The sequence below is a fragment of the Monodelphis domestica genome, chromosome 3 (assembly GCF_027887165.1).
Source record: "Monodelphis domestica isolate mMonDom1 chromosome 3, mMonDom1.pri, whole genome shotgun sequence".
Classification (NCBI taxonomy): Eukaryota; Metazoa; Chordata; class Mammalia; order Didelphimorphia; family Didelphidae; genus Monodelphis; species Monodelphis domestica.
Genome location: NC_077229.1, coordinates 325311100 through 325321937, shown reverse-complemented (window position 1 = coordinate 325321937; position 10838 = coordinate 325311100). Strand labels below are relative to the sequence as shown.

Below are 10838 nucleotides of genomic sequence, written 5' to 3'. Positions count from 1 at the left end.
AGCATTTTACCAGTATTTGTTTTTTTTTTATTTTGCATTAATATAAGCTCACAATATCCTTAGCCCTAATATTACTGCATACCCAAAAGCTTTAGACTATGGAAACCTGCCTTTGATTATTAAATATTATGGGACTTCAATTAATGATTGTGTCTGATTCCAAGAGAAGGGATCACAAAACAGTCATTATACAGTGCCAAGAGGTACAAGGTCATGAAGACCAACCAATCCTAGTGGGATTCACAAGAATCTACACCAAGACAGAGGACTTGTTTTGGAAGTTCAAGGAAGCAGCTATTTGACAATGTCAGACACAGGACTTCCCTGTGCCAGATCCAGATAAAGTATCTTAGTCTAGCTACAATGATGACTCCCCTATCCCTGAGAGCAAAGTAAAATCAGACCAGGGAATGATATTTCCCATTTACTGCTAAAACCTAGTCCTTTTTCTGTCTTTCATAAGTATGGCAATTTTCTATAGTCCTGGCTGCTGATTGTATAAGTGCATACTGCTGCAAAGGTCCTACAAGCTGGTGGGACATAAATCACTTTATTAGACTCTGATTCTAGTACCTGTTATAGGTTTATTGTTGCCTACTCAGAAATTTTATATACTATTTAATTTTATTTTTTTTCTTTTCTTCTAGTTTTTTTTATGCTTTTGACATCCTTTTAACAATTGATTCACATACCTCATAACTCAGCCATGTATCCCTGGGTGATCTGTGTGTTTGTTAACATCTTCCTCATGGGGATTGTATAATTAATTTAAATTATATTTTTATAAAAATTTTTCTTGTTTGAGAGTAATTTTAGTTTAAGAAACTTGCTACCTCCCCAAATCCAGAACATGAACTGTTTGGAGAAGACACCATGGAGATGCCTACAGAAACCAAATGATCCAGAATGAACTTTGGGAAGTAGTGAAATTGAACTGTGAGGAGTTGAACACATTTATTTTGAAAATAAACTCTTATGCCAAAGGGAACTGTCCCCTAATTGGCTTTTTGTCAACGCACCTAGCAATCATTGGTTTTGTTCTCTTTCTCTTTTATTTCCCCTTTATCCCCAAATTATCGTAATCTCCCCCTTAGCAAGTACAATATTGTATGTACCTCTAGTTGAAGATCCTTAGAGATTTAAATGATCCATTGGGGAAACTAGTCTCCCAAAGGATCACAGGGAGATTGTAAAATTAATATCTGTACCCTAGAACTACAATTCCCAGAACCCCACTCTCTTTCTCACATTACATGCTGATGTAGGGAGAGTATAAATTTGGTGTAACCCTGCTTATCACTCTCTTCTCTTCCTGTCACAGCTTTGATGGAGCAGGCTTTTTAAACAGGCAAGAAAATTTAGTCATGTGGTCTTACTTTGTTAGATAATTACTTTTTTATTCCTTTGCTTCTAGTAATTATTAATAAACTTTATAAAATATAATTCTTGGAGTTGTTAGACATTAATTTAAATCTTACAAGACCACGTGGAATCTTAGAGGTAAGTCTATTTCTTTCCATAATAAATTTCTTTCCTAATAACTCAGGAAATTAGAGCATATGATAATGAAGAATGCTATCATTGAGTGCTAAAACAGAAAGGACTGATGACTCAGAGATTGAACAAGAAAGCTGCAGTTTCTGCTGTTTTCTTTGTGACTTCTAATGAAGTGGGACTACTTTGACATGCCCTAGGGAATTGTAGTAGTAGTAGAGAAGAGAGGCTCACCAGTCTCTCAACTGACCATGGAAGCTGTGAGCACATGGCTACCTCTGTGCTTGTGTGTGTGTTATCTCATAATGTTAGGGGGATGACTATCTCAAGAAGAAATTGCCCTGACAACCGCCTTATGAGAGTCAAATGATCTAGGATGCCTGGCAAGCAAAAGCTGTAGCATCACCAGAAGCATACACCAGAACCAAGAGCAATGTCCAAAGAACAGTCATGGAAACAATTGCTTTGGGACTGAGAAATATACCAAAGACAACTGGAGTTGAAGAGATAGTCACCTGAAGAAAAGTAGTTCTATGACCCCCTTGTGGCAATACCAAGTACTAGTGAAGGACTCTAGACAGGCACTGGTTTCAGCAGAGAGCTCTCTACACTGGAGAGGAATTTCATGAGAACTCTACAAAGGGAGAAAAGAACCTCTCCCTACAGGAACTGTGAGTTACCCTGTGCCACATTTGTTTTCCACACAGGTGCCTTACTGCCATTATACCCAATTAGAACTCCACCTTCTCCATGTATATTCTATGTATTTGTGGAAGAGTATATCTCAGATATGAGGGGGTAATGTTTTGTAACAGATGTTGTTAGTGTGCATTCTTAATAATTTTCTTTGGGACACTAATGTATTATCCATGGAGTTGTGAATTAATCCAACCATTCTGGAGAGTAATTTGGAAATATACCCAAAGGGATATAAAACTGTGCATACTCTTTGATCCTGTAATACCACTGTTAGGTCTGTACACTAAAGAATTCATAAAAGAAGGGAAAGGAACTACTTGTAAAAAATATTTATAACAGCTCTTTTTGTGGTGGCAAAGAATTGGAAATTGTGGGGTATGTTCATTAATTGGGGGAATGTTCATTAATTGGGAAATGGCTTGAACAAATTATGGTATATGTTGCTGACAGAATACTATTGCACCATAAAAAATGATAAGCAAGATGATTTCAGAAAAAAAAACTGGAAAAATCTACATGAACTGATGCATAGTGAAATAAACAGAACCAGTACATACTCACAGCAATATTGTGGGATGACTGTATAAGACTTAGCTACTCTCAGCAATACAATGATCTGGGACAATTCTTAAGGATTTATGACAAAGAGTGCTATCCACCTCAAGAGAAAGAACTGCTGAGATCAGAATGCAGATCAAAGCATACTATCTTCCACATTATTTTATTTATGGTTTTATTTGGGGGTTTTGGTTTCATATAAATATACTTTTACAACAATTACCAATATGGAAGTCTGTTTTGCATGATAAAATATGTATAATCCATATTAAATTTCTTATCATCTCCAAGAGGGGGAAGGGAGGGAGGGAGACAATTTGAATCTTCTAATTTGGAAAAAAATATATTGAAAATTGTTTTTATGTGTAATAAAATATCTATGTGAAAATGGAATATCATTGAATAAAAATAAATACATACATACATTTTCTAAAAGTTAACTAAATACGACTAACAGATGATTAATGGGAAATATACTAATCAATAAAAATTTATTAAGCACCTATTATTTTCCTGGTAAGTGTTGAGGATACAAAGAAAAGCAAAGGATAATTCTTCATCCCCCCAAAGGAACTCATGGTCTAATGGGAGAAACAGCATGCAAACAACTAATACAACCTATATACAAATTAGTTAGAAATAATCAACTGAGGAAAAGCACTGAGATTAGAGGGGATTGGGAAAGGCTTTCTTTAGAAACTGATATTTTAAAATGGAATTTGAAGGAAGCTAGGATCACAGAGTATAGGATGAGGTATGTTAAGTGTTATATATACTCTGTGATCCAGTGACCTAGGTTCTTGCTGTTCTTTGAACAAGACTCTCTACTTCTCAACTCTGTGCTAAAAAGAATAACCTTCAAGGTCTCTCCTCAAATATTGAAAAGAACATGTATGTAGCACCTACCCTCTGGGTTCCTCAAACTGTTTGTGTGAATGCAAGATGGTAGAGCTAAGATATATACAGAATAGATATAAGCTAACTCTAGAAGGGAGGACACTTGCCGCTGAAGAAGACAAGAGGATAGGAAGATACCAGAAATTCTTCCTGCAGAACATGGCATTTGAGCTGAACGTTGAAGGGGGGTCAAAGATTCTAAGAGGAAGTGATGAGGAGGGAGCTCATTCCAGTTTGTGGAGATCACAGATCACTGATTTAGAGCTAGAGGTAATATAGTCTAACACCTTCATTTTACAATTGAGGAAACTGAGATTCAGAGAGTTTAAGAGATTTGCTTAGAACCATACAGACTGTAAACATTGGAGGCAAGATAGGAAAGAAAGAAAGAAAGAAAGAAAGAAAGAAAGAAAGAAAGAAAGAAAGAAAGAAAGAAAGAAAGAAAGAAAGAAAGAAAGAAAGAAAGAAAGAAAGAAAGAAAGAAAGAAAGAAAGAAAGAAAGAAAGAAAGAAAGAAAGAAAGAAAGAAAGAAAGAAAGAAAGAAAGAAAGAAAGAAAGAAAGAAAGAAAGAAAGAAAGAAAGAAAGAAAGAAAGAAAGAAAGAAAGAAAGAGAGAGAGAGAGAGAGAGAGAGAGAGAGAGAGAGAAAGAAAGAAAGAAAGAAAGAAAGAAAGAAAGAAAGAAAGAAAGAAAGAAAGAAAGAAAGAAAGAAAGAAAGAAAGAAAGAAAGAAAGAAAGAAAGAAGAAGAAGAGGAAGGGAAGGAAGGAAGGAAAGAAAGAAAGAAAGAAAGAAAGAAAGAAAGAAAGAAAGAAAGAAAGAAAGAAAGAAAGAAAGAAAGAAAGAAAGAAAGAAAGAAAGAAAGAAAGAAAGAAAGAAAGAAAGAAAGAAAGAAAGAAAAAGAAGAAGAAGAAGAAGAGGAAGGGAAGGAAGAAAGAAAGAAAGAAAGAAAGAAAGAAAGAAAGAAAGAAAGAAAGAAAGAAAGAAAGAAAGAAAGAAAGAAAGAAAGAAAGAAAGAAAGAAAGAAAGAAAGAAAGAAAGAAAGAAAGAAAAAGGAAGGAAGGAAGGAAGGAAGGAAGGAAGGAAGGAAGGAAGGAAGGAAGGAAGGAAGGAAGGAAGGAAGGAAGGAAGGAAGGAAGGAAGGAAGGAAGGAAGGAAGGAAGGAAGGAAGGAAAGAAGGAAGGCACTTAAACTCTCATTTTTTCATCACTTTCAACAATAATTGCCAGGAAAAGATAAGGAATTCAATCAATCAATAACTATTTTTATGCCAAGCACTGAACTAGATACTGGAGACACAAGGACAAAAGGTCAGCATTTTTCTGGGAAGGAAACAATATGTACAAAGATGAATACAAAATGTATACAAAGTTATCACTTGGGGAAAGAATAGAGAAAAGCCTTAATAGTAGAGAGATCAGAGATGGTATTAGGGCTTCACGTGAGAGGAAGTTGTTCAAACTGAGTAGTGAAGGGTAAGAAGGTTTCCTAGACAGAGGTGAGAGAGACTGGCAGATGTGGGACCTGCCTATCCAGAAGCAAGAGATGGTAGGAGGAATACCAAGTAATGTGGAATGAATGGGTAAAGAAGAATAATGTGAAATCAGACTAGAGAGAGAAGTTTGAACCACATAATGAAGGGATGTATTTGGTCTTTACTCTTGACTTAAACACAAAATAAAACAAATGTTTATATATGCATGGTGGAGCAGAACAAGATTGTTCGTGAAGCTGTGAATCTCCATTACATAGAGCTTGCTTTCCTTTTTTCATTATATAATTAATTCAATTCCACTGGGTATTACATGTGTCCTTGATCAGAACCTACGTGGGAAAATATTCTAAAAAATAAATTAATTAATTTTAAAAATACTTTTAAGAAAAGCATATATTCAAGCAAAACAAATCCCCCCATTGGCCATATCCAAAACTGTGTGTCTTGTTACATCTTAAGCCCCTCAAGCTATTTTCCTAGAAATGGGTAGCCTCCTTCCTCTGGAGTCATGTTTGGCCATTTTCTTGCAAAAGGTTTTTTTAATTCTCAACAAAAGAGTTTTATATTCTATTCTGGAAGTAATAGGGAGCCAGATACTAGAGCTTTTTTAGTGAGGCAAGAATATGTTCAGATTTTGCCTTAGAAATATCACTTTGACAGCTGTGTAGAAGATGATTTAGAAGGAGGAGGAGGGGGCAGGATAGTCCTTTATTTAAGAGATTATTACAATAGACCAAGGGGAAAAGGATGAGAGCCTGAAATAGGGCGGTGGCCTTGTTAGTGAAAAGGACAGAACCTTCTGTCTCTTGTCATATATGTGTATGTTGTGTATAATGTATGTATGTAAATATATACTACATACATATGTACCTATATGTGTAACTAAATATTCAGATCTACAATGATTTTTAAATTATAAAGATATTCTATTTTACCAATTACATGTAATAACAAACTTCCACATAAGTTTTCCCAAGTTAAATATCAAATTATCTCTCTCCCTGCCTTTCCTTCCCCCTTCTCAGAACTGGCAAGCAACTCAATCTTGGTTCTACATGTATTATCATACAAAACATATTTCCATATACAACATAATTTTTAAAGTTCTTAGAGTGCCTTAAACCTTTCAGTGGAAAAGTAACCCATGTTCTAACAACAACAAAAAGGTCAGGGAGATTTTCCAGTGGAAAGTTCCACCTTCTTCCATTTTCAATTTGACAATTTAAAACTCAACTTTTCTAATGAAAGAAAACAATTTGAAATGCTTCACATTTTTGTTGGTGAACCTAAGAATTCAAACAGGGGCTTTTCAGATTTCCCAACAGAAGATCTTAAGGAAATTCCAACTGTAAGGTTATGTCCATTCAACCCTGAAGGGGGCTTAAGAGATGAATCTGGATCACAGTTTCTAATTGCTCAGTTCTGGCCTAATGATACCTTTGAGGTCTCCATGCTTTGTTGGTTCATAGATGCAATTTTTATGTCTCTATCATGTCAGCCTGAGTCATTCCCTCAGAATATATATATATGCATTTATTTATTTTTACAGACCTAATAACCGCCTTACTTTATTGCTATATTTTATAAGGAAAGAAACTAAAATGAAGACAGCAAAGGCACATGAACAGAACAAGAATAAGTGACTTCATTGCTTTTCCCCAAATTTTTGGTAGAATGTTTGGATTTTGTTGTAAGGGAGGAGTTAAAGAAAGGAAGGTGAAAGAGCAGATTTCTCCTCCATTTGTCACTCTAGTCATTCACAAGAGAGAAGAAAAAAAAAAGATCAGTCTATAATTTAAAAATAATTTGTGCTAGATCCACAGCCTACTGGCTACAGATTAGTTAATATTTCTTTTTTTTTAAACCCTTACCTTCCGTCTTGGAGTCAATACTGTGTATTGGCTCCAAGGCAGAAGAGTGGTAAGGGCTAGGCAATGGGGGCCAAGTGACTTGCCCAGGGTCACACAGCTGGGAAGTGTCTGAGGCCAGATTTGAACCTAGGACCTCTCCCATCTCTAGACCTGGCTCTCAATCCACTGAGCTACCCAGCTGCCCCCTAGTTAATATTTCAATGCATATTTTTTGCTTATTTGTGTTTGCTTTTGACAGTTTATAGTTCAGCAAGGAACTGACTACAACTCGGTGCAGAATTGAGAGATTGATTCAAAAAGGGAAGTAAGAAACGGGGACAAGGGCAGAACATGCATACTTGGAAAAGATCCTAGATGTGGTATTTTTTTAAGAATAAGGAAAATCCCCAAGTGCAAATGTTCTTTGAGACAAGATATTTTTTTGAAGATGTGGGATGAAGTAGGAAGCACTGAAGTGAAATGTCAGACTTGGATAGTTATGAAAATAATAATAGCAACAAGATGCATGAAAAAACTATACTGAAAACCATACAAGAAGATACCTAAGAAAGGAAGGCAAAAGAACTATTTAGAAAATTTTTTTAATGGAAACTGGCATTTAATAGTAGAAGAAAAAGAAAATTCTCTATTAAACAAATAAAAATAGTTGTCAGGGATAAGAGATGCTTGATTTCATAAAATAAATGATGCATAATCAATAAGTCAGCAAGCAATAATTAAGAATGCCCAGCCCTAGGGGGCAGCTGGGTGACTCAGTGGATTGAGAGCCAGGACTAGAGATGGGAGGTCTTAGGTTCAAATCTGGCCTCAGACACTTCCCAGCTGTGTGAACCTGGGCAAGTCACTTAACCCCCATTGCCTAGCCCTTACCACTCTTCTGCCTTGGAGTATTGACTCCAAGACAGAAGGTAAGGATTAAAAATAATAATTTAAAATAATTTAAAATAAAAAAATAAAAAAGTGAATGCCCAGTCTATACCAGTTTATAGGAGATAGCCAGCACCATGTGCTCAGTACTGTGCCCAACCATGGAGGATACAAAGACAGAAATGAAATAGAATCTAATCCCAAGGAATTTGCATTCTTTCCAGGGAAGCAAAGGCTATGCATATAAGTAAATACAAAATTCATTGGAAGAGCAGTTGGAGGGATGTCAATAAGATCAGAAAAGGCCTTCGGTACTAAAGGAACAGAAATGGTGGGGTGGGGGGTGGATCGGGGATTATAGCAAATAAAACATGAAAAAAACTTGATCTCAAAAATATATAAGGAACCACTAAAATTTAATCCTCTCTCTACAGTGAATAAATGGACAAAGGATATGAATAGGCACTTTTCAAAAGAGAAAATAGATGGTTAATTATCACTTGAAAAAAATTCCCCATCTCATTGACATTTAAAGAGATCCAAAATTAAAATAACCAAAAAGGGGACCATTATTTGCTTCTCACAAAATGGCATACTTATTATGTTATAGGATTTTTTTAAAACTAATCTGACAATGTTACAGTATCAAAAATAAATCATGCTCTTTAACCCAAAAATCCTATTGTTGGGAGTATATGTGAAAGTGGGGTGTGTGTGTGTGTATGTGTGTGTGTGTGTGTGTTTGTGTGTATGAAAACTATCTTTTGGGCAGCTAGGTGACTCAGTGGATACAGAGTCAAGCCTAGAGAGAGGAGGTCCTGGGTTCAAATGTGACCTTAGACACTTCCTAGTTGTGTGACCCTGGGCAAGTCACTTGACCCCATTGCCTAGCCCTTACCCCTTTTCTGCCTTGGAACCAATATACAGTATTGATTCTAAGATGGGAGGTAAAGTTTAAAAAAAGTAAGGAACTATCTTTTAAAAGGTGGATATAGCAGCACTATTTGTCATCACAAAAACCTGGAAATAACATTAAATGTCTAGCAACAGGACCTACATTACTTAAGTTATGGCAAAAATGTATGGTACAAAAATGAGGAACAATAATGGTAGAGGGCGGGTCATGGAGACAGGAAGACTTGTATTCAGATCCTGTCTGACAAATACTAACAGACTAATCAAGAGTTAACTCACCTGTCATTTCTAACCTCTCCCCCCGCCCCAGTCCATCCCAACAACTCTGTCCTAAGTTATAGATGACATATATCCGTAACTGAAGGGAGTTTCTATACTGGGAGCTCTCCATCCTGGGCACAGATCAAAAAAAAGGACCATTTATGCCATGGGATACCAAAAAGCCACTCGGTGTAATGAATAAAGGGACAGCCTTGGAGGCAGAAAGATTTGCGTTTAAATCAGGCCTCTGATACTTACTGGTTGTCTGACTACTTGTGCCTTTACGTCTCAAAATAGTGGTGTTCTGGTTGATCACAGCCAAATAGAAAACTATAATGGAATTCAAGCCAGCATGAAAAACATTTTTTTCAATCTGGAAAAATCTTCATGAAATAAACTGTTTTTTTTTTTTAAGCAGATGCAGGAAAACAGCATATACCATAATGACATGAGGCAAAATGAATGAAAAAATAATTTTATTTTTGAAAAAAGGCTGGTCACTTTACATAAGTGAAAGATCACATAGCTTTTTATTTGTTCCATTTGTGTCTACAAAATGTCAGGAGGTCTAGACCAATGGAGTCAAACTCAAATAGCAACAGAGCCACCAGTCCCTACATAAGGTTGCTTGTGACCCATGACATAGTTTTAAAATGTAATATTAAATTTTATTGTATCTTGATTCATTTTGGCTAATCTTTCCCAATTCCCTTTTTTTCCCAATTCCTTTTTAATCTAGTCTAGCTTCATTCAGGAGTATTTGGGCAATATGGCTCAGGACACCTCTGAGCTACATGCTTCTGCCAAATATGTTGCATGGACCCATTGTCACATATTTACAGGAGAATATGGAGAATAATCATGTGGGAGGGTTGTCATCTGCATTACTAGAGGGAGTACATTGACTTTTTTCAAGTCATACATCACATTCTGATGATACGCTCTATCTTATTTTGTGCGGTGTATAGAAATGTAGTTCTGCCCACCATGCCCAAGTTATAAAGCATTTCCAATTACTTATATTGATGTTTAATATTAAGTTCATAATACTACTAGTTTGTGACTCTGTATATAGGTTTCATTTTCTTTTTTTTTTAATCCTTCCCTTCTGTCTTAGATCATATTAAGTATTGTTTCCAAGGCAGAAGAGTGATAAGGACCAAACAATTGAGATTAAGTGACTTGCCCACCTAGAAAGTATCTGAGGCCATATTTGAACCAGGACCTCTTATCTCCAGGCCTGACTTTCCATCCACTGAGCCATGTTGCTGACCGTATGTCCTTCACTTTCATTCACTTTCACAATTCATGTTTTGATATAAAAAGAAGACACAAGTCTGTTTTCACGTGTAAAAAAATTTTTAACTAATATCAAAGTAATATTTTTTAAAAATCACGAAGTTCTCATAACCAGAAATAAATATAAGCAAAAAATATACCTAGAAGATGTGGTCAGGAGAAGCTAAGTTTTTTTTTTTTTCTGAATCCTCTTGGGCTTCCAGAAGGAGGTATGAATTTGACTGAGGGAGGGTTAGAGAGCTTTCCGCTATGGTGAACTGCCCAGAGACCTATATGATCTTCCAGATTTATAGTACTTCTGTAACTGGACATTCTAGGCCACAAGTTACAGTTTGTAGAAAAAGGCAAATAGTTTGGAAGTACTTTTTTGCCTAGTCTTATCCTGATAAATGTAAATAATTATTTTAAAGCAAAGCGATGAACTAAAGAGTTCATCCCTTACACATGAATATACACATATACACATACACCAATATATGTTATGGA

At 35.8% G+C, this 10838-nt stretch overlaps 1 protein-coding gene across 1 annotated transcript in view; it reads left to right on the top strand.

Annotated features, from left to right (window-relative positions):
* Positions 1-1870: 1870 nt before the first annotated feature.
* ELOC (elongin C) overlaps positions 1871-10838 on the top strand; it is a 90155-nt gene continuing 81187 nt past the window's right edge. Inside the window, exon 1 of the mRNA XM_007486949.3 lies at positions 1871-2165. The gene's annotated coding sequence lies outside the window, so the exon portion shown is untranslated. The remainder of the gene's footprint in view (positions 2166-10838) is intronic.